The sequence below is a fragment of the Pelodiscus sinensis genome, chromosome 8 (genome assembly GCF_049634645.1).
Source record: "Pelodiscus sinensis isolate JC-2024 chromosome 8, ASM4963464v1, whole genome shotgun sequence".
Lineage (NCBI taxonomy): Eukaryota > Metazoa > Chordata > Testudines > Trionychidae > Pelodiscus > Pelodiscus sinensis.
Genome location: NC_134718.1, coordinates 73213111 through 73235621, shown reverse-complemented (window position 1 = coordinate 73235621; position 22511 = coordinate 73213111). Strand labels below are relative to the sequence as shown.

Sequence of the window (22511 nt, the reverse complement as noted above, 5' to 3'; positions counted from 1 at the left end):
CTCTGGGGTGGGCCCGGGGACGAGCCGTTTGGGATTCAAGAGGGGGCTCTAGATTCGGGGACGGGCTTTGGCCTGGGGGGGTTGAGTGCAGGGGGGGGGGAGACAGGCCCTGCTCTGGGGGAGGGGGCTCCCTACTTATAGACTAATCGAGTTGCTCCTTCACCTTCTCTTAGCTTAAGCCGGCTTGCACAGATGCGGACACAGAACTCGGCAGCAGCCCTGTCCACTCCAGAAGTCCAACGACCCTTTTACGTGACTCAAGATCTCCCTGGCTATGCATCCCAGAACCACGGTAGGATTTTTGGCCAGTGTCATGCTGGGAGCTCGTGTTCAGCTAATGCCCCAAATCGTCCTCAGAGTCCCTGCTCCCAGGGTAGAGTCCCCGGCCTGGAAGAATGGCCGGCATCCTTTGTTCCTAGATGGCGACATTTAGTCGTAGCGACACACATATTGTTTGCACGCGCCCAGCGTACCAAGCGACCCAGCTCGCTCTGAATCCGTGCCCTGCCCTCTTCGTTATCTGGGTGGGATTATACGCAAGGCTGGAATATTGGTATGGAAGGATCAGTGGCGGCCCGTCAATACAGGCGACCTAAGCGGTCGCCTAGGGCGCCAAGATAAACGGCTGTTGAGGGCTTTGGAGGCGGGGACGCCGATCGCGTATTTCACCTAGGGCGCCAGTTGCTGGCAGCTCGTCTCGGGCCGCTCCTGGGAAGGGTACAGCTCGCTCGGGAAGGGCAGGCGGGGGAAAAAAGGGAGAAGGTGTTACCTTAGATATTAAAAATGCGCATACTTGGGCTGAGATGGAAATAGCACACGGACTGTTGAGCGTCTCAGGGTAAGGTTTAAAGGGGAAACAAACAAGAGTGAGGTCTACTCCGGCTCACCTAAACCAGGAGGGGGAAAAGAGGTGGATGAGGCTTAAATTAAATAAACAAATTAATGGAGATTGCCTATCTCCTAGAACTGGAAGGGACCCCAGCTGAACGGTGATCACCACGCAACAGAGTAAGATTCTGGTCAGGATACCACGCTGGTGACTTCAGACCACAAATCGCAGTGCAAACGGGGTAGGTTCAGAAGTTAAAACAGGAAAAGAACAAGTTAAACACGACAGACGAGTGAGACCTCTTCAAGCCACCGTCCTAGAATACTCAAGGAGCTGACTGAAGAGATAACCGAGCTATGAGCTGTTTGAAAAGGCATGGACTACAGAAGAGCTTCCAGACGCCTGGAAAAAGGCAAAGCGAGTGCCCAGCTATAAAAAGGGAAAGAAGAACAACCCAGGAACGGACAGACCAGTCAGCTGAACTTCTGTGCCAGAGAAGAAAATGGAGCAAATAATTAAGGAATTCATCTGCAAACATCTGGAAGATAAGATAAGGTGATGATTTGCTCTTTACAATCCATGTCAGCATGGATTTGTAAAGAACAAATCACATCCAACTAACCTGATAGCTTTCTTTGACAGAATAACAAGCCTTGCAGATAAGGGGGAAGTGGTAGGCTTGAGTAAGGCATCTATCTGATGCAGTCTTGCATGACCTTCTCATTAAGAAACTAGGGAAATCCAACATAGAGGGAGGTATTACAAGGCGGGTTCATAACTGGTTGGATAACAATTTCCAAAGAGTTCACAGTCATGCTGGAAGGGCATAACAAGTGTGGTTCTGCAGGGATCAGTTTGAGGACTGGTTCAGTTCAATATCTTCATCAATGCCTTAGATACTGGCTGAAACAAAAAACAGGACTGTGTAGCACTTTAAAGACTAACAAGATGGTTTCATAGGTGATGAGCTTTCGTGGGCCAGACCCACTTCCTCAGATCAAATAGTGGAAGAAAACTGTCACAACCATATATACCAAAGGATACAATTAAAAAAAAGTGAACACATATGAACATCGAAATTTGATTTGTCCTTTTCATGTGTGTTCACTTTTTTTTAATTGTATCCTTTGGTATATATGGTCGTGACAATTTTCTTCCACTATTTGATCTGACTATAATAGAGTTTAAAGAGAAGCTGGATAAATTCATGGAGGTTAGGTCCATAAAAGGCCATTAGCTAGGGGATAAAATGGTGTCCTTGGCCTCTGTTTGTCAGAGGCTGGAGAGGGATGGCAGGAGACAAATCGCTTGATCATTGTCTTCGGTCCACCCCCTCTGGCGCACCTGGTGCTGGCCAGTGTCGGCAGACAGGATACTGGGCTAGAAGGACCTTTGGTCTGACCCAGTACGGCCGTTCTTATCTTCTTATGAGGAAGTGGGTCCGGCCCACGAAAGCTCATCACCTATTAAACCATCTTGTTAGTCTTTAAAGTGCTACACAGTCCTGTTTTTTGTTTCAGCTGCACCAGACTAACACGGCTACATTTCTACCACTTAGATACTGGCATAGGCATGACCCTTACAAAGTCTGCAGATACCACCAAGCTGGGAGGGGTTGCAAGATACTTTGGAGGAGAGGATTCAAATTCAAAATGATCTGGACAAACTAGAGAAATGGTTGGAGGAAAATAGGAATGAAATTCAACCAGAACAAATGCAAAGTGCTCCACTTAGGAAGGAACAATCCATTTCCTGCACATACAGAATGGGAAGCGACTGTCTAGGAAGGAGTACGGCAGAAAGGGATCTAGGGGTCAGAGTGGACCACAAGCTAAATACGAGTCAACAGTGTGACACTGTTGCCAAAAAACCAAACATGATTCTGGGGTGCATTAATGAGAGTGTTGTGAGCAAGACACGGAGGAGTCATTCTTCCGCTCTGCTCTGCGCTGATTAGGCCTCAGCTGGAGTATTGGGGTCTTGTGCTGGATGCCACATTTCAGGAAAGGTGTGGACAAATGGGAAAAGTCCAGAAAGTCTAGAAATCATGACTTCTGAGGAAAGATGGAAAGAATTGGGTTTGCTGAGTCTAGAAAAGAGAAGACTGAGGGGGGACAGGATAGCAGCTTTCAAGTATCTGAACGGTTGTAATAAGAAAAGGGAGAAAAATTATTCTCTTTAACCTCTGAGGATAGGACAAGAAGCAACCGGCTTAAACTGCAGCAAGGGAGGTTTAGGCTGGACATGAGGAAAAACTTCCTGCCTGTCAGGGGGGTTAAACACTGGAATAAGTTGCCTAGGGAAGTTGTGGAATCTCCATCTCTGGAGATATTTACAAGCAGGTTGGATAGACACCTGTCAGGGATGGGCTAGATGGTGCTTGGTCCTGCCATGAGTGAAAGGGACTGGACTGATGACCTCTTGAGGTTCTTTATAGTTCTAGGGGTCTATGATTATTTAACATTCTTCCAATTCTTAGGCCGTTTTATGAGCAATGTTGTTTTCTGGTAGGTTATTATTCAAATGTGAAATAGTGTAGGGGCAAGACCCAATCCCTGCGTGACCCCCACTGAAAACACCTCTGCTTGGGGACAATCCCCCATCTACAATTACGTTTTGAGACCTATCAGGCAGCCAGTTTTGAATCCATTTCATGTGTGCTATGTCACGTTTACATCGCTCTAGGTTTATCAACACGCCATGTAGCACCTGGGGTCATCCAGGATGCCCTTTCTAAAAAATTGGCACATTTGCTTTCTCCCAGTCTTCTGGAACTTCCTCAGTGCTCCAAGACTGATTGAAAATCAACCTTCATGATCCAACAGGCTCCTCAGCCAACTCGTTTAAAACTCTTGGATGCCAGTTCTCTGGACCTATTACCTTAAAAATACCTAATTTTAGGAGCTTCTGTTTAACATCCTCCAGAGATTACATTAGAATAGGAAGGATGTTATCAACACCGTAGGATAACACCATATCAACCGCCCCTCCCCATACCGAACAGCAACATTTATTGAACACTTCTGCCTTTTCTGCATTATTTTTGATAATTCTACCATTTCCTGCTAATCATGGACAACTACTGGTGTCAGGATTCTTATTGTTCCTAACACAGTCCAAAAATACTCCTTATTGTCCTTAATTCTGTTGACCAGATTTTGATTTGTCCTTGTGTCCCTTTGCTTCCCTTATCAATTTTCCACAATTCCTAACTTCTGGTTTATATTTACTACTCAAGTCCCCCTTTTCTTCTACTTGTTATATATTATGTTCCTTGCATTCTCTTTCAAGATGTCAGTATTTTTAGTTTCTGTTGGGAGCATGGGCTGGGCCAAAAAGAGAGGTTGTTATGCGGGAATGTGCTAATGGCTGCCATCCATCAGTAATTACAAAGATGGTTAAAGACAATAGCTCTCCAGGGGTTCTGGGTGTCCCACATTTCTACTTCCCCTTTCCAAACAAGTCAACTAAGTTTTGGCCACTGGTGCCTGGACTATGCTCTTAAATTTGGGAATCATTTGGACATAGCATTCATAAGTTATTGTATCAGAGGGGGAGCTGTGTTAGTCTGATCTGCAAAAGCGGCGAGGAGTCCTGTGGCACCTTATAGACTAACTGAAGTGTAGGAGGAGCATAAGCTTTCGTGGGCAAAGACCCACTTCGTCAGATGCATGTAATACAATAATAAGTTATTGTATTACCCTCAGAGAAATTCCACAGAGCCTTACAAGGCCAACCAACTACACCGCTTCATTCACAAATATATAAAAGCTCTTCTTACAATCGGGGTGAATGCACGCCACTGGAAAACAGCCTCCCACCCCTCTGTTATTAGCACATGCGACACTGATTCAAACAAACACAATCCGCCCATGCACACCAACCGCCCACGCTGGGAAGCCTGCGTATTGTTCCTGCCTACAGCCGGTGCAGAAATACCAGCCTGAAGACAGATGTCCTAGCAGGGGCTGTGAATTACATTCGGAAGGCTAAGCACCTTCTTTTCCCATTAACTCCAAAGCAAGCAACGCTCGCCCCCAAGAGTTTCCCGTTCCCCGGGACGTCATCCAAACGCAAACGGTCACCGATCGCTGGAAAATGGCTGATCTGCCTCGCAGCGACCGGCAGAAAGTGGAACATTCCTCGACGTCAGGAAGCCGGTCTAGCGTCAGAGCCAGTGCTGGACTGGCCTCCTAGGAGTTGCTGTTCAGACACATTGACTCATGGGACTCTCACTGCAACATGAGCCCATTTCTCCTCGTTCTGCCATCTGCCCCCACTGAGAACAGCCTCTCTCCAGCCTCTTTGGAACCCCCTGCAGGGAGTTGCAGGCTGCTCTCAAATCCCCCCTCACTCTTCTCTTCTGCAGACTAAACAAGCCCCAATCCCCCAGCCTCTCCTCATAGGTCATGCGCTCCAGCCCCCAAATCATGTTCATTACCCTCCGCTGGACTTTCTCCAGTGCGGCCACATCCTTTCTATAGTGGGGGCCCAGAACTGGACGCAACGCTCCAGATGTGGCCTCTCCCGTGCCGAAGAAAGGGGAATAATGACATCTCTGGATCCGCTGGCAATGTTCCTCCTAATGCAGCCCAATATGCCGTTAGCCTTCTTGGCGACAAGGGCGCCCTGTTGACTCATAGCCAGCTTCTCATCCACTGTCATCTCCAGGTGTTTCTCATTACAAAAGTTTGCTCACACTCGATACGAAGGGAACCCGACGCAGAGCTGGCGAGGCCACCTATCGTGAAGGCTCTTTTGCATTATAATCCCCTGCTTTCAGCGGCTTGTAACTCTCCTGCATTGAAGTCCTTCGGGCTCATCTTTCCCGCAGCCCTGTGTTGGCAGAGATCCCGATGACCCCCAAGGTCGCTTCCAGACTAGGTCCTGCGTCTGCGCCGTGGGCAGAATCGTTGTGCAAAAGGTGCAGCGAACACACTTCAGCCGTTTCCAAGAGCAACGTTACCCAAAAAAAAGAGATGTTTTGTGCTTGCTGAAACGACACGCTTCCCTGCGTGTCCTTGAGAAGCTCTGCTTTGGAGCAAGGCGAGGGAGGAGGGGTATCACGTTGTCCTGTGCCATCCCTGTGAAAATTCACCCAGATCTGGGCGCATTACACGAAGGGAGAGGAGCAGACAGATTCACAGTTCACGCCCCCTAGCAGAGACCTGTTACGGTCCGGCAGCTAAATTCTGCCTGCACTGAGCATGCTCCAGCCCCTCCAGCTCCTAACAGGGGACTGTACACGCACCATCCCACAGGGGCTGCACGGGACTTTCCCCAAAATTGCTCCTCGTGCTGCAGCCCTGGGCACCAAAACTGAGACCAGGGAGACTGTCTACCCTGGACTCCCATGGTTCCCCTCCTGGCAACAAGGAGGAGATCGAGCAAGCACCTGATTCAAATGCAGAGGGCAAAGAAGTGGCAGGAAGGGGCAGGAAGGAGCTAGAAGAGGGGGGCAGGAGGCACGAGGAGTGGGTAGGAGGAGAGAGAAATTGGGGACAGACCCGGGGGAGGAGGGCGAGCGTAACCACTGGAACATATTCCCCCTCCAAAGCCTGGACTTCACCCCAGGCCCGAATCTCTCCATTTGCTCTGTGGCCTGCAAACACCTGTCTCACAACCCCTCTAGTGGGAGGATAATAGCCTACTACTGCGATCATTACCCCATTAGCTCCCACGGCAGAAGTCTGTGCGGTGGATCAAAAAGGCCCAGCCCCTGCTCTTGACCACGCTGGGGGTCGATAGGGCGCCGGATGAGTTGGGGGATTTTACAAATAAAACAGTCGGACATCACAAAGAAACCCGCCACGAAAGATTGACGCTGCCGGCCTCCCAGCACTGCCAAGGGAAGAAATGCCCGGGCTAAGGTTGATTCAGCCCCCTTGGGCACATGTGTTACAATACAGGCATTAATGACACCCCCCAGACTCTCTCCTGCCAACAGGACCCTACATCATTCAGTAACTGAAGCGTTGCTCCCTATTTCTTCTCGGTCCCCCTCATTCAGTGTGTGTGGGCCCAGGCCTGTTTGGGGGGTCCACTCTGTGACAACAAGGCCACGATTATACTGAGTCCGTAGCACTGTCATAGCACACGTGGTCAAAAGACAGCTCCCTCTGCCGGTGCTAAGCTGGGAGCACTCAGCATTTCTCCCAGCCCCCAGACGTTTCATGTTAGGCACCCAGAAAACAAAGAACACACAGCAGTCACCCAGGGGAAAGCTGGGATTAAGTGACATGCCCAGCAGCACAGAAGAACACTGTGGCAGAGGCAGGAAAAAAGACTCCTGTTTGCCAGAACAGAATTCAGCTGCCGTAACTAAGAGACCATCTTCATTCATCACACACCTTCCAGCTTCTGCGACAAACCATCAAGGTCCTAACAAGGGCAGTCAGGGCCAACGGTCAGAGCAGGGCAAACCTGGGGTGAGTAGCAGAGAAGTTCATAGGCAGGTTTCACGCTGGGGCAGATACCAATGGTCAGACTCCGAGTCAGGTCTGGATCGGGAGGCAAAGTCCAAATCAAGACAAGGGCGAAGCCAGGAGGAGAACCAATAGGAGATTCACACTGGGGGGGCAGGACACTCCTTGGAATGCCCCTTGGGTTTACATAGGGCAGGGAGCCAATCAGGAGCCATAAGGCTGCTGTCTGTCAAACCCATAAGGCGGAACATCCTGTGGCTTGTGTCCACAGCGAGGGACTGACAGCAGAGTACAAGCTGGTGGCAGCATGGGGATACCAGCTGGTGGCAGCATGGGGATACCAGCTGGCTAGCAGCTTTTCAGACGCAAGTTCTAGACCCAGGGGGCCTTATGCAAATGAGGCCCAGGCGCTACAGACACACACAGCCTCCTTTGCTAGCCAGCCCTGATTTGTAGTAGCCAACCGTCTCTAACTCCATAATGCACATGCCCAAGAGGGTGGCCTGGGCCGACTTGTCAAGCCACCACCTCCTGACTGTTCTTCTGAGCCGTTTATACCAAGTTACCCATTTATAGGCCTTCGATTAGTCACCTGCTCCCGAGTCCAACGGTGGCTTAGAAACCTCTGCCAGAGAGACTAGCGTCCGTAGCAGCCCTTCATATATTCCTCTCCTGGCGAACGCAACCGGTGCACAACCACGGGGCTGTGGAGGAGGGCAGCAGGAAGCAAAGAGGAGGGAGCGAATGGCTTCAGGAGCATCCGTATGGCACATCCCAGCCCAAGAGATGGGGGGGGGGGGATATATTGGAGGAGAAAGAGGCCAGTTTGCTAGGGAGTACGTAGCGCCGTGGGGCAGGGAGGGCAGGATGATGTTTCCCAGTATCTTGGCCTCGAGGACGGGCACAGAGGAAGGCAGGAGAACACACTGGAAATTCTGCAATGAAACATTTTTTCACTGATTTGTCAAAACCCACATTTTTTTTTCCAAGGGGAAGGACCCAGTTTGGTGACTTCCCCAGTCGGGGTGGGTGGGGGGGCTCCGACATTTCCAACACGTCCTGTTTGGGCTTTTTTCTAAACAAACCCTTCTCTGGGGTTCAGCGCGGCTTTTCGTTGGGAAAGGTCCGTGCGCGTCCGGTTAAAGACAAACCCAACACGTTTTCAACGGTCAAAATTCAAACGTTTTCATCGGCCCAGGCGGAACGTTTGGGGAGGGAGCTGCCGTCGGTGAGAACGTGCAAGAGTTGGATGAATTCGGGCCGGGAAAAGAGTTCGAACCAGCGGGAAACGGTTTTCTGCGTGGCTTCGCTGCCAAGTTTTCTACGGCATTGGGGAGGCAAGGCTGCTACATGAGCGCAGGACAGTTCCCTGTGGCAGAGCCAGCGGGAGTTTTGCTGTGCTAGTTCCCACAGGAAGCCCTCAGAGCCTCATGTTACGTTTGCAGGAAGTCGGACAGCGGGGAAAGTCGCACCCACGCATGCCCAGCCCAGGACGGCCGCTGGCCACCGAGTGACAGGGAAGAGCAGGCAGCTCATGTATTAAAGCCCAGGGGAATCATCTGGTGTCGAGAAGGAAACACTTTGCCCTCCTTCTTACCTGGAAGATGGCTTCAAATGCACCAGGCTAAAAACCCCCAGGAAGAGGTGGCCAAATAGAAACTAGAGACGTGCAGAACGTCCTACAATAAATCACAGCCCCCGTGCCTGCATACAGCTCCCTCCCGCTCCACAAAACCTGGCAGAAGGGACCTGAGAGACAGGATACATCAGCCCTGCAGCGAATGCCAGAGCAAGTACAGACCAGGGCAGCCCACTGCCTCAAGCTGAGCAAAATCCACCCCCTTTACCGAGGCCTTTAAACCCAGCAGTGGCCTGTGTGAAAACCCCCTTTGATGGTTTAGTTTCTATGATGTGGTAACTGGCTCTGTGGACGTGGGAAAGTCAGTGGATGTGACAGATCTTGGCTTTAGCAAGGCTTTTGAGACGGTCTCCCACAGTATTCTTGCCAGTATGTTAAGGGAGTATGGATCGGATAAGTGGACGGTAAGATGGATAGAAAGCTGGCTAGAAGGCCGGGCCCAGCGGGTAGTGATCAATGGCTCAATGTCAGGTTGGCGGTCGGTTTCTAGCGGAGTGCCCCAAGGATCGGTTCTAGGGCTGGTTTTGTTCAACATTTTACTAATGACCTGGATGAGGGGATGGATTGCACCCGCAGCAAGTTTGCGGTTGACACTAAGCTGGGGGAGAGGTAGATACACTTAAGGGCAGGAATTGGGTCCAGAGTGACCTAGACAGATTAAAGGACTGGGCCAAAAGAAATCTGATGAGGTCAACAAGGACAAGGGCAGAGTCCTGCACTTGGGACGGAAGAATCCCAAGTATTGTTACAGGCTGGGGACCGACTGGCTAAGCAGCAGTTCTGCAGAAAAGGCCCTGGGGGTTACAGTGGATGAGAAGCTGGATATGAGTCAACAGGGCGCCCTTGTCGCCAAGAAGGCAAATGGCATATTGGGCTGCATTAGGAGGAGCATTTCCAGCAGATCTAGAGAAGTGATTATTCCCCCTTATTCGGCTCTGGTGAGGCCACATCTGGAGTATTGTGTCCAGTTCTGGGCCCCCACTACAGAGAGGATGTGGACGCATTGGAGAGGGTCCAGCAGAGGGCAACCAAAATGATTAGGGGCTGGAGCACATGACCTATGGGGAGAGGCTGACGGACTTGGGTTTGTTTAGTCTGCAGAAGAGAAGAGTGAGGGGGGATTTGAGAGCAGCCTTCAACTTCCTGAAGGGAGGTTGCAAAGAGGATGGAGAGAGGCTGTTCACAGGAGTGATGGACGGCAGAACGAGCAGCAAAGGTCTCACATTACGGTGGGACAGATCTAGGTTGGATATTAGGAAAAACTCTTTCCCCAGGAGGGTGGGGAAGCGCTGGGATGGGTCCCCTGGGGAGGGGGTGGAATCTCCATCCCTCAAGGTTTTTAAGTCTCAGCTTGACCAAGCCCTGGCCGGGTTGATTTAGTTGGGATTGGTCCTGCCTAGAGCAGGGGGCTGGACTTGATGACCCCTGAGGTCTCTTCCAGCTCTAGGATTCTATGGTTAAGGACCAAATTCAGAGTCTAATCCGCAGTGTGTATTTGGGTCATGTCCCTTGATGCACATCTAGAGGGGAGTGCAAAATGCCAGGAGAGGAGGAGGAGGAGAGGGAAGAAGGTGAACTCACTGGGAAGGAGAAAAACAAAGCGATGGAAGACAGCACCAGGACTCAGGACATAGAAGAGATCTCTCAGCCTCAATCTTCCCTGGAAGCTGAGCGCTTGGGCAACCACCCAGGAAAGATTCAAGTGCCACCCAGCTGATGAGCAGAGCACCCACAGCCACCCACCGCTGGCAGCTTGTGTTTCTAGTGGTGGTGCACATCTGCACATGGCGCATGCACAGAACAAAATTTATTCCACATGAGGATAGAAAAAAAAGAATGGAAATATTGCTCTTGAAACCCGCGCACTCGGCAAACCTGATTCTCGAGAAAGCGGCTTCAAGTCGCGGACGACCCAGTTTTCACCCCACTGTGCCCTGTGGGCTTTTCGCATCACACTCAGTGAGGACGGGAGAGCCAGATGACTCTGCTCCTCTTTTAGACTGTTTTAGTAGCAAGCTCTTGAAGTATCCACACTCAGGCAAGGCCTGAGTGTCTCAAGGCTTCCCCAATATGGCAGGCAGAACAGCGGTGAATTTCATACCTGATTCTCCATCCATTTGATCTCTTGGGACTCTCTCCCCGGATCACTGGTCTCTGGCTCATGGACAGTAACTACAGTTCCACAGTGACATTTCGGCCCGAAATACCTGAAATCCTGACATGTATCCTTTTAAAAATCCTGTGCGCATGAAACTGACCCGCATGGGCCGTGAATTTGGTAGGGCCCTAGGGATCACCGTGGATTCCATCTCTGCCGTGCACGAGTTACGGTCTCGCAACGAGTAAGGTCGGAAGGGATTGAGTTAGTTCAGCTTCCTTCATTTTCTTGGTACTTTGCGCCGGCTGATTTCCAACCCCCTTTCTCCCCCGACTGTTGTTAGATTTCCCTTACACCGATATGCACTCACACCTTTCCAAACTGTCAGCCCACTCATAAAAGACACCCAGGTTCCCTGTGACACAGACCCAGAGATAAACAGCCGGCACTTCAGCACTGGTGATTAGTCACACAGATGCTATTTGCAGAGCCCTGCACGGATACAAAATGTGTATCCAGATCCGCCTCTATGGCCGCAAAAACGAGCCGCGGATATCCACAGCCGGACCCTTGGCTATAAAGCAGATATCCATAGCTGGACCCACAGCTATAAAGCGGATATTCACAGCCAGACCCCGGCTGTAAAGCGGATATCCACAGCCAGACGCCAGCTATAAAGCGGATATCCACAGCCAGACCCCGGCTGTAAAGCGGATATCCACAGCCGGACCCCAGCTATAAAGCAGATATCCACAGCCGGACCCACAGCTACAAAGCGGATATCCACAACCGGACCCCAGCTATAAAGCGGATATCCACAACCGGACCCCAGCTATAAAGCAGATATCCACAACCGGACCCCAGCTGTAAAGCAGATATCCACAACCGGACCCCAGCTGTAAAGCAGATATCCACAACCGGACCCACAGCTATAAAGCAGATATGCACAGCCAGACCCCGGCTGTAAAGCAGATATCCACAACTGGACCCTGGCTGTAAAGCAGTATCCACAGCCGGACCCCGGCTATAAAGCGGATATCTACAGCCAGACCCCGGCTGTAAAGTGGATATCCACAGCCAGACCCACAGCTATAAAGCAGATATTCACAGCCGGACCCACAGCTATAAAGCAGATATTCACAGCCGGACCCCAGATGTAAAGCACATATCCACAGCCGGACCCATGGCTATAAAGCGGATATCCACAGCTGGACCCATGGCTATAAAGCAGATATCCACAGTCGGTCACCAGCTATAAAGCGGATATCCATAGCCGGACCTCGGCTGTAAAGCGGATATCCACAGCTGGCCCCACGACTATAAAGCGGATATCCACAGCCGGACCACGGCTGTAAAGCGGATCTCCTTGAATGTGCCGGGTTCTAGATGCGACATTTGTAACCACAGTGGCATCCATATCTGCAGGAATGAGCTGTGGATCTCTGCCCCCATATCTGCGGATTGGCAGGGCTCTAGCTGTGAGCCTAACTTCAGTCGAACGTACAATCGGACCCAGAGCCCGGGCTCCGGATGTTTTCTGCATCTGCCGTCAGCCGCGGCGGGAGTCCTGTGGCTGAGGACCATGGAGGGGCATTAATGGGTGTGGGGAACAGCACCCCTGGGCAGTGAGAGCTGCCAATTGGCTCTTTTCGTGTATCCCCATCCCCGCCCCACTCACACTTCAGGACTGGCCGCGCCCAGGCCCCTCCCCGATGGATCAACAGCCGCCTGGGTTCCCGGGTTCTGTTTGTTCCCAGCCGATCCCGCTCTGCCATTCCAGTTACCAGCAACCGACTTACAACCCTCCCCCCAGACCACGGGGCCCACAGACTCCTTCCTGCCAGCACATGGATCCCCCTCCCCCTGAGCCAGTCACACCTCGGAGGACGGAGCAACAATGATGGACTCGCTAGAAAGCAGAGCCTGTTCACCCGGGGTTTGACTGGCAAGTCCCTTGGGGCAGAGACTCCTAGGACATGGGTGGATCTCCCAGAACACAGGCCCCTGCTCCGCCTCCCCCCACCCCAAACTTCTGCCCCGATGCCTCTCGTTTCCGGGATTTGATTTTGACTCCTTCTGGGCGAGCCAATTTCCTAGATGAAGAGCAAACGTTGGGGGGGGGGAGGGGATCTGGGCTTGGCAGAAGGGGGGCACAAGGAGAGCGGGGTGCTGCAGAAGAAGCCAGGAGTCTCTCCAACAGCCTGCATGGCATAACCGGTCCTTGCCCCTCCGTGGGAGGCGGCAGCGGGCAGCTAGCGCAGAACAGAGGCAGCAAGTGTGTGGTTCTTTCCTGCCACACAACTGGGATGCGGCGCCAGCCTAAAGGGGCAGAGAGGTGGGTGGGGAGCAATGTTCACACTCATGTTTATCCATGTGCGGAATAAATGGTGTTACATGCACCAAAGTGTGTGCAGATGTGCACCACCCGTAGAAAGACGTGCAGAAGCAGGCTGTAGGCTTACTGCTAGTCAGCTGGGTGGCACTGGAATCCCCCTGGGACAGCTGCCCACGTGCTCTGCTTGCAGGGAATGCTGGTGGGGAGCGATCCCTCTTCCAGAACTCATGGGGACAGACAGGCAAGCTCTCAGCCAGCCGCCAGGTTTACATGGCACCTGTCCTGCCTCTCCGGGGGGAAACCCCCTCTCCCTGGCCAGGACACCGCTCAGCCGCCCCCAGAGGGTTTGCCAGGAGCCCGTTTCGCTTTGCAAGTCGCTCCCAAGAACCGACACGCGCAAGCGAGTTCCACGGCCTGAGACCCGCCGCGATCTGCAGGGCCCGCCCCAGGTGGGGGGTAGCACACTGCCGCCAGGGCGGGGGGAGGGGCGGGCACGGTGCCTTTTCCCAGAAAGGGCACACAAGAGGAGGGCCGGGCCCAGGCGAACCTGAAAGTGAAAGTGGCGAAGTGGGAAAATCCAGAGAAACCCTCCAGCTTCCAGAGCTCAGGGTTCCAAATCCGAGGTGCTGGGGGTGGGAGGGGGGGAGTCGTTGAGCCTTTTCCATCGGGGGAGGGGTGCTCCCCAAGTGGCCATCGCGGTGCTGCCCTGGGGGGGTTGCCAGGACATTGGGGGCGGGGGGGGGAGGGGGGAACGTCCCATGCTGCTCGGCACTGCGGTGAGCCGAGCCGCTGGGATTCCTCCCCGCCACGTCCCGGGAGAACTTGGCACCGAAGGGAGAGGGGGACCGCGGGCAGGCGCGGGTTAGCCTGGTTCCTCCCTGCCAAGTGAGCAGATCACCAGCTCTAACCCCCCCCCCCCCCCCTCGGTTAGCCTGGGTCGAAATCACCAACTGTAGCTGAGAGTTTTGTGCGCGGGCCGGAGCGGATTAGGGGCAACCCCCGAAAAGCGCCCACGTGAACTCTGCAGTGAAGACAGACCCACCGGTGCGGATCAAGCAAGCTTGGCCCATCTGTCCCAGGGAGACGGACCCCCTGGAACAAACAGGACAGCCCTCGCCTCCCCAGTTCCTCCGTGGCCTCAGAGAGCAGGAGCAAGGCCTAGGTACGTTAGAACGGCCCTACTGGGTCAGACCAAAGGTCCATCTGGCCCAGTGGCCTGTGGCCAATGCCAGGTGCCCCAGAAGGAGGGAACAAAACAGGTAATCACCACATGATCCCTCTCCTGTTGCCCATTTTCAGACAGACAGAGGCTAGGGACACCATTCCAACCCTCCCTTGCTAATAGCCACTGATGGACCTAACCTCTATGAATCTATCTCGCTCCTTGTTGAACCCTGTTCAAGTCCTGATCTTCACAACATCCTGCACCAAGGAGTTCCACAGGTTGACTCGGCGCTGCGTGAAGAAAAACTTCCTTTTGTTTGTTTTAAACTTGCTGCCTATTCTTTGCATTTGCTGATCCCTAGTTCTTAGGTACACCAGCAATCACCACCATCCCACCCCACCCCCGGCAGCCCACCCCAGTTCTGCTCAGAAGGGCACGCTCCCCTGTTAGAGCCAGCAGGGGATGACCGGAGATGAAGTTCAGAAGGAAAGAAAACAAGCAACCCCTCCAATGGTAAGTATGTTTGGAAACGGCCACCTCCGAGCTGCGCCCGCAGAAGTTAGCCGCCAGGGCTGAGGTAGTTTCCTGGCAGCAATGGACACATTTGTCTTTGCTTTCAAACAAAGCCGCGTACGCAGCCGGCAGTTAAACCTTCGCAGGCTTGGTGGTGCGAGGGCTTTATTTGCAGGCCTGACGCAGAAGCTTAATTTTAGAGTCCCAGGAAGATGAGAAAGAGGCCCCTGAACATAAAGAAACTCTCTGCACGTTATTTAGAACAACACGTTTCCCTGCCGTTGTGACCAGCCCCGCAGACCTTCCACGCTACGCGCTTTCGGACAGTCTGCATTTCACGGGGCTCAAACCAAGACAGGCCATGTAAGGCAGCTTCATGTGTGGTTAGTGCCTGTTTTACTTCTGGTTTCCTGGTGCCACAAGGTTTGGCTTTCAAAGACACTGGCAGCTTCCGTCGGCGTACGTGCTCCCCTCCCCAACGCCAGCGTACCCAAGCGCCTCTTAAACAGGAGCGGATTGATCCCCGTGGCAGCGCCGTGCGGCGGGATGTATTTCACCAGTGGGGAAACTGAGGCTCAGTGACTCGTTAAAGGCCCCGCAGGAAGCTTGTGAAAGGGCCTCAGCTCAGTAGTTTAGCTCCAAAATTCAGCCACTTTCATTTATTCAAGGATACATTTTCTTTTTAAAAAACCATGAAAACACTTGATAGAAGCACTTGGATTGCGTTCCCATTTCATAAAGCCTTGTTTGTTTCCTGCCCAAAGCTTAACTGTAAGTTGATGTCCCTCTTAACTCGACTTTCACAAGGAATATGAGAAGAGGATGATTTTTACCTGGGATTAAAAAAAAACCCACTACCACTGCACAGCACTTTGTTCATCTGAAGTTATTTGCACACACACCGCTTTGTATAGGACCTACAAGAACAACACAGTCCTGCTTACCACCACAAGGCCCACTAGTACAACAGCATTTCAATTCTGCTAGGGTCCGTCCACACAGTGTTAGTCCGCGTCTACAAGACAAGCCGTTATGTCGACATCATGTCGAAATACTGGCGAGGTGGAGGACTTCTTACTCGGACGCCTGTAACGCTCACTGTACCAGGAGTAAGGGAAGTTGGAGGAAGCAGGCTCTAACTCGGACTTCCCGCTGTGCAGACAGCGCCAAAAGCCGAAATAAGCTATTTGGACTTCAGCTCCGCAATTGACGAAGCTCATTCCGGCGTTAGCCCTGCTGTGTAGACGTGCCCCTAAAGTCCTCCCTCCCTCCCTCCCTCTCGTATCCAAAACCTACGTCGGTAGCTGCTTTCTGCTCTGGGCATCATCTTATTACACAGCTCCGCTTCTATTTTCATTTTAGGGGCAGGTTTGGATCTGGAGATCTGAGGGGAGGGGAGAGTTTATTCCGAAAATTCACACACAGATGATTTCGCCATGACCTTGGCCGCACAGAGTCCTCGCCCTGGTAAAATATGACGAGGGGTTGTCAAGCAGCCAGAGAAACCAAAATAGAAATTCTCAATCACACCGAGCATCTGCCTCTGATTTCCAACGCAAATTAGCCAGGAAGAGACGAGCTGGCGCGCTTCACCCCACCTTGAAGCCAATGCCACTGCCCTACCCCTAATATTTTACTCAAGGTTTTCAACACAGGAGGCCAGGGAGGAAAGCAGATTGTAATCCAAGCTCAGTTTTCTCTCTGCTGCATTTTACCCAAGGGGGGGGTACACACCCTCCTGGATCATTTAAGCAGATGCCAGTCTTTGGGAGGGGGGCTCTCCCCAGATCTGTACTATTTGAATTCGACAGCAGCGCAAACCTCTTCACAAAGATCAACTGCTCTTCCCTTAAGCCGCCGCAGCTACACAACAAGTTGCATCAAGCTGTCAATTTCAGCCTCCCAGGTAAACACCAGAAACCCAGGGGACACGTCTCCTCCCCACCCCATCCCATCCAGCTTTGTAAGTACCTTACCACCCGCTCCCCAGCCAGGATGCTTTCCCGAGTCTAATACAGATGCTCCGTGCATAGTTATGAAGTCAGACAATGTATCTCTAAGCAGCTATCCCCCTCCAGAGTGCAGCCTGAACATCAATTATTCCACATGCGCCTGCTTGCTTTCTCCTCCACTCAACCTGCCACCCTCGCGGCATAAATCTCCCAGCGACAAGGACCCAGGACATTCCAAAGGGAAGGGGAAGAGTCGAACACCCGCCCGGGCCACTCAAGTCCCTCATGTCCAACAGGCTGCAGACAAACCGTGCAGATCCCAGAAGCCCCTGGCCACCAAAGCGAGATTCAGGACCACAACAGCCCCTGGGGTTCTGCTCTCCCCGGGCCGCGAGGGGCAGGCTGAGTCCTGCTGAAGTCACTAGGAGTTGGGCCTTTACTCAGGGCAACTCTGCAGCTGTGAAGGGGGGGACATCCAGGAGCCGGCTGTGCACTTTCCGACGCGCCCCGAAAAAAGAGTTTGGGGGGGTCAACCATCATTTCCCTGCCTCTGGGGGAACCTGCGCGCCTCATCCCCGCCGGACAGTTTCTTTGTCTTGCCAGACAGCAAGCAGACGCTGTGTCTCCTGGTTACCCCGCTTGCAAGCTCTGGTTCCGAAAGGCCAAGCCGAGGGGGCTCGCAGACGGGGGGGGGGGGGGGAGCAAAGGAAGATTGGCCTGAGCCTGGGACAGATCCCTGCATCACAGGCGGCCTGGCATTCGGGAAGGCAAAGGGCCCAGCTGGCAGAGAAAAATAACAGCATTCCAAACCCCCCCCCCCCACACACCGCCGCCAGCCCCTAAGGTCACTGACCTGCAATTGGTTATGGATATGAAATCCCCACGGACTACAGCCAGCCCCTCATGGGGCCCCCAGGCCTCGCTACACCCCCCAGCTCCCTTCCCATGAGGTGGGGCAAAGGAGGCAGCAATATCCCACTGGATTCCTGTGCTATATCACGCGCCCGCTGAACCACTGACCCCCCCCAACCTGGCCATCCCATACGTAACCCCAACCCCCACCCCACTCCCTGAGCATACAGCCCCCCACACCCCACCCCACCACACCCCCAGGGCCAGACTCCAGAGTCTCATGCTTTACAGTAGGTCTCCTACCCGCCCCCCCACCCCGACCCCATCCCCACATCACCTGTCCCCGAGAGCACAGCCTCTGGCTTGTTCCCCTGTTCCCCGAAACCCAGCCCCACCAGCTGCCCCCAGCATATCACACACACACAGACCTCTGCCCACCTGAGTCCTCCCCGGCTTCCCTTATACCTCCCACCCCGGGGTGTGAATCTGCCCGGGGCAGCCTGGATCCACTCACTATATCCCCTGGATCCTGCCCATGGATTTACCTCTGCCCCATGACCCCAGAGATCTGCCCCGAATTCCCCCACTCTCCTAGCTCCCCAGATCCTTCCCCTGTTCCCCTGGCCACCGATCCTGCCGCCAACCCCCCTAGCCCCACAAATTCTCCCCATAGCCTGCCCCCCAGCCCTATGCTCCCATAGCCTCCCAGATCACTGCCCAGACCCCGATCTTGCCCCAACCCCTACATCTCTCTCCCATAGCCCCATCCCAGAGCCCCAGAGCCACCCAGAACCTGCCCATACCCTCAGCCCCCAATATCCCTGCCTATAGCCCCCCCCCCCCGGATCCTGCCTCCCAACGCCATAGCCTCCTAGATCTTTACCCATCTCCCACCCCTCGAGCCTGCCCCCAAAGCCCCTTTCTATAGCCCCATCCCCGAGCCTGCCCCCCCAGCCCCAAGGTCTCTGCCCATACCCCACCCCCGAACCCCATAGCCTCCTAGGTCTTTGCTAATACCCCTCTCCCAAGCCTGCCTCCCAGCCCCATAGACTCCTAAGTTTTTGCCCAAATCCCACCCCCAAGCCTGCCCCCAACCCCATAGCCTCCTAGGTCTTTGCCCATACCCCACCCCCAAGTGTGCCCCCCAGCCCCATAGCCTCCTAGGTCTTTGCCCATACCCCACCCCCGAACCCCATAGCCTCCTAGGTCTTTGCTAATACCCCTCTCCCAAGCCTGCCTCCCAGCCCCATAGACTCCTAAGTTTTTGCCCAAATCCCACCCCCAAGCCTGCCCCCAACCCCATAGCCTCCTAGGTCTTTGCCCAAATCCCACCCCCGAGTCTGCCCCCCAGCCCCATAGCCTCCTAGGTCTTTGCCCATACCCCACCCCCGAGTGTGCCCCCCAGCCCCATAGCCTCCTAGGTCTTTGCCCAAATCCCACCCCCGAGTCTGCCCCCCAGCCCCATAGCCTCCTAGGTCTTTGCCCATACCCCACCCCTGAGCCTGCCCCACAGCCCCATAGCCTGCTAGATCTTTGCCCATACCCCACCCCCGAGTGTGCCCCCCAGCCCCATAGCCTCCCAGGTCTTTGCCCAAATCCCTCCCCCGAGTGTGCCCCCCAGCCCCATAGCCTGCTAGATCTTTGCCCAAATCCCACCCCCGAGTGTGCCCCCCAGCCCCATAGCCTCCCAGGTCTTTGCCCAAATCCCTCCCCCGAGTCTGCCCCCCAGCCCCATAGCCTCCTAGGTCTTTGCCCAAATCCCTCCCCCGAGTCTGCCCCCCAGCCCCATAGCCTCCTAGGTCTTTGCCCAAATCCCTCCCCCGAGTCTGCCCCCTAGCCCCATAGCCTCCTAGGTCTTTGCCCAAATCCCTCCCCCCGAGTCTGCCCCCCAGCCCCATAGCCTCCTAGGTCTTTGCCCAAATCCCTCCCCCGAGTCTGCCCCCCAGCCCCATAGCCTCCTAGGTCTTTGCCCGAATCCCTCCCCCCGAGTCTGCCCCCCAGCCCCATAGCCTCCTAGGTCTTTGCCCATACCCCTCCCCCGAGTCTGCCCCCCAGCCCCATAGCCTCCTAGGTCTTTGCCCATACCCCACCCCCGAGCCTGCCCTCCAGCCCCATAGCCTCCTAGGTCTTTGCCCATACCCCACCCCCGAGCCTGCCCCCCAGCCCCATAGCCTCCTAGGTCTTTGCCCATACCCCACCCCCGAGCCTGCCCCCAGCCCCATAGCCTCCTAGGTCTTTGCCCAAATCCCTCCCCCGAGCCTGCCCCCAGCCCCATAGCCTCCTAGGTCTTTGCCCAAATCCCTCCCCCGAGTCTGCCCCCCAGCCCCATAGCCTCCTAGGTCTTTGCCCATACCCCACCCCCGAGTCTGCCCCCCAGCCCCATAGCCTCCTAGGTCTTTGCCCATACCCCACCCCCGAGTGTGCCCCCCAGCCCCATAGCCTCCTAGGTCTTTGCCCATACCCCACCCCCGAGTCTGCCCCCCAGCCCCATAGCCTCCTAGGTCTTTGCCCAAATCCCACCCCCGAGCCTGCCCCCCAGCCCCATAGCCTCCTAGGTCTTTGCCCAAATCCCTCCCCCGAGTCTGCCCCCCAGCCCCATAGCCTCCTAGGTCTTTGCCCATACCCCTCCCCCGAGCCTGCCCCCGGCTCCCCGCACGCCCGGCCGGTCTCTCCGCACTTGCCTGCGGCGCTCCGCGCTCGGGGTCCGGGCTCCGGGCTCGCTGCGCACCGGGCCCCGCAGGTTCGCTCTGCCCGAGCCGAGTGAGCCGCAGCCGCTGCCGAGCGCCGCGGAGCCGGGCACCTGCGGGGGCCACCTAGCGGCCACTGCCGGCCGGGCCGTGGGGCGGGGACCCCGCTCGGGGGCAGCTGGGGCGCCTGGCCGGGGGGAGGGGGGCATATGGGGGACGGGGTGGGAATCTGGGGGGCTAGTGGGGACCTCATGGGGGGGGGGTCTGGCTGGGGGTTTGGGGGCTGGGGGGACCCCATGGGGGGCTGGCTGGGGGGTTTGGGGGCTGGGGGACCCCATGGGGGGTCTGGCTGGGGGTTTGGGGGCTGGGGGGACCCCATGGGGGGCTGGCTGGGGGGTTTGGGGTTGGGGGGGACGTGGCTGGGGGTTTGGGGGCTGGGGGACCCCATGGGGGGTCTAGCTGGGGGGTTTGGGGTTGGGGGGGACGTGGCTGGGGGTTTGGGGGCTGGGGGACCCCATGGGGGGCTGGCTGGGGGGTTTGGGGTTGGGGGGGACGTGGCTGGGGGTTTGGGGGCTGGGGGACCCCATGGGGGGTTGGCTGGAGATTTTGAGGGGCTGGGGGGACTCCATAGGGGGCTGGTTGCCGGTTTTGGGGAGCTGGGGGGTACTCCATAGAGATGGCTGTGGGTTTTGGGGGGCTGGTGCGGACCCCATGGGGGTCTGTCTGGGGTATTTAGGGGACAGATGGGGTGAGGGCCCAGGGAGTAGAGGAGTGGGGGACATACCGGAGGCTTGGGGTCCCAAGGGTTCCTGACTATTGGGGTTGGGGGTCCTGGGGCCCTGGCTGTCCCTGGGGACCTGCGGGGCCCCCAGGATGCTGGCAGCCTGAGCTGCTTCTGGCTCTGGGGCTCCCTGTTGGGGATGCGGGGGGGGGGGAGGGGAAGGATCCTCTTCCTACTGGGAGCTGGAGCACCTGGTGTAATTGGGGTCCCCGGGCACTGGGCTTGTGCCCCTGCTGGCAGGCTAACGGGGGGCAGGGATGTTGGGCCCTAGGGGTGTGATGCATCCATGCTCAAGAACCTCCTCCCCGCAACTGGGCACTTGGGCTTATTCAGTGGCAGGAATACCCCCTCCCCCTTCCTTTAGGACCAGCTGGGGGTGGGGTGGGGGTTAAAAATCAAAGTGCTCCGTACAAGCCCCTTCGCGCTGGCTGGGCAAAATGCTTCGCCCTCCCCCACGGGCGCCGGGGCGGCTGCTTGGGTGGTACCCTCGCTGCTTTCCCACCAAACGGCGTTTGGGGTGCAACGGGGGCCCCCACGCTGGCATTTGCAAAGAAGGGGTGCGCCACCCTCCCTCTGGTCCTGCAGTGGGGGCAGCCCAGCTGCCTACGCCCAGAAGAGCCGCGGTCATCTGCTCTGGCCGCACGCAGGCCAGGATGCCCCCCAAAGCCGGGGGTGCATGTCTCCTGGCCCCCCACTCCGCCAGCATGCACCTGTGTAGGCCCCGCTTTGGCTTTCTCACGGTACTGGCGCCGCACCCCTATAGCTGGGCTGCTCATTCCCCCTCTGCAGACTCCCCCCAACCCCAGTTGTATTGGCCCCGTCATCTTGCAAACTTGTGTCCAGGGTGTTCGTACCCCTAGGGCATGTCTGCATCCCCCTCTGCTCCCCCGTTAGACAGCTGGATGGAGACGCCTTTGCATTTACCCAGACGGGGTGAGACTAGATGGCCTATAGAAATACTTCCCAGTCTTAGGATTCTAGAGGGAATCTCGTTTCTTCCATTACCTGGAAGGACACCTAGCAGCCTAGCTTGGCCCTCTCTGGCATTCATGGCTCCTCCCAGCGTGGTATCAGTCACTAGTTTCATTCCGCGGTTTCTTTCCTCATCCAAATGATTTAATCAAATCCGACCCAGCCCAGATCCCTGCGGCACATACGTCCCCGCCCTTCGTCCCAGGCACGGGAAGTCAGCCCAATGATCATAAGCAAAGGCCTGTTTGATTCCCACACTGTTC

The 22511-nt window shown here is 55.3% G+C and overlaps 1 protein-coding gene and 1 long non-coding RNA gene across 3 annotated transcripts in view; one reads left to right on the top strand and one right to left on the bottom strand.

Annotated features, from left to right (window-relative positions):
- Window positions 1-20630, bottom strand: part of SEMA4G (semaphorin 4G) — a 77832-nt gene extending 57202 nt beyond the window's left edge. The window contains exon 1 of the mRNA XM_075935592.1: window positions 20490-20630. The gene's annotated coding sequence lies outside the window, so the exon portion shown is untranslated. The remainder of the gene's footprint in view (window positions 1-20489) is intronic.
- The window catches only part of LOC112545429 (uncharacterized), a 70369-nt gene that overhangs the window by 19151 nt on the left and 28707 nt on the right, over window positions 1-22511 (top strand). Inside the window, exons 2-3 of one of the 2 annotated variants that reach the window (XR_012905743.1) lie at window positions 174-292; window positions 965-1714. This is a non-coding gene — a long non-coding RNA (uncharacterized LOC112545429). Of the gene's footprint in view, window positions 1-173; window positions 293-964; window positions 1715-22511 lie in introns of those variants that run through there. The other variant, XR_012905742.1, reaches the window with a different exon arrangement.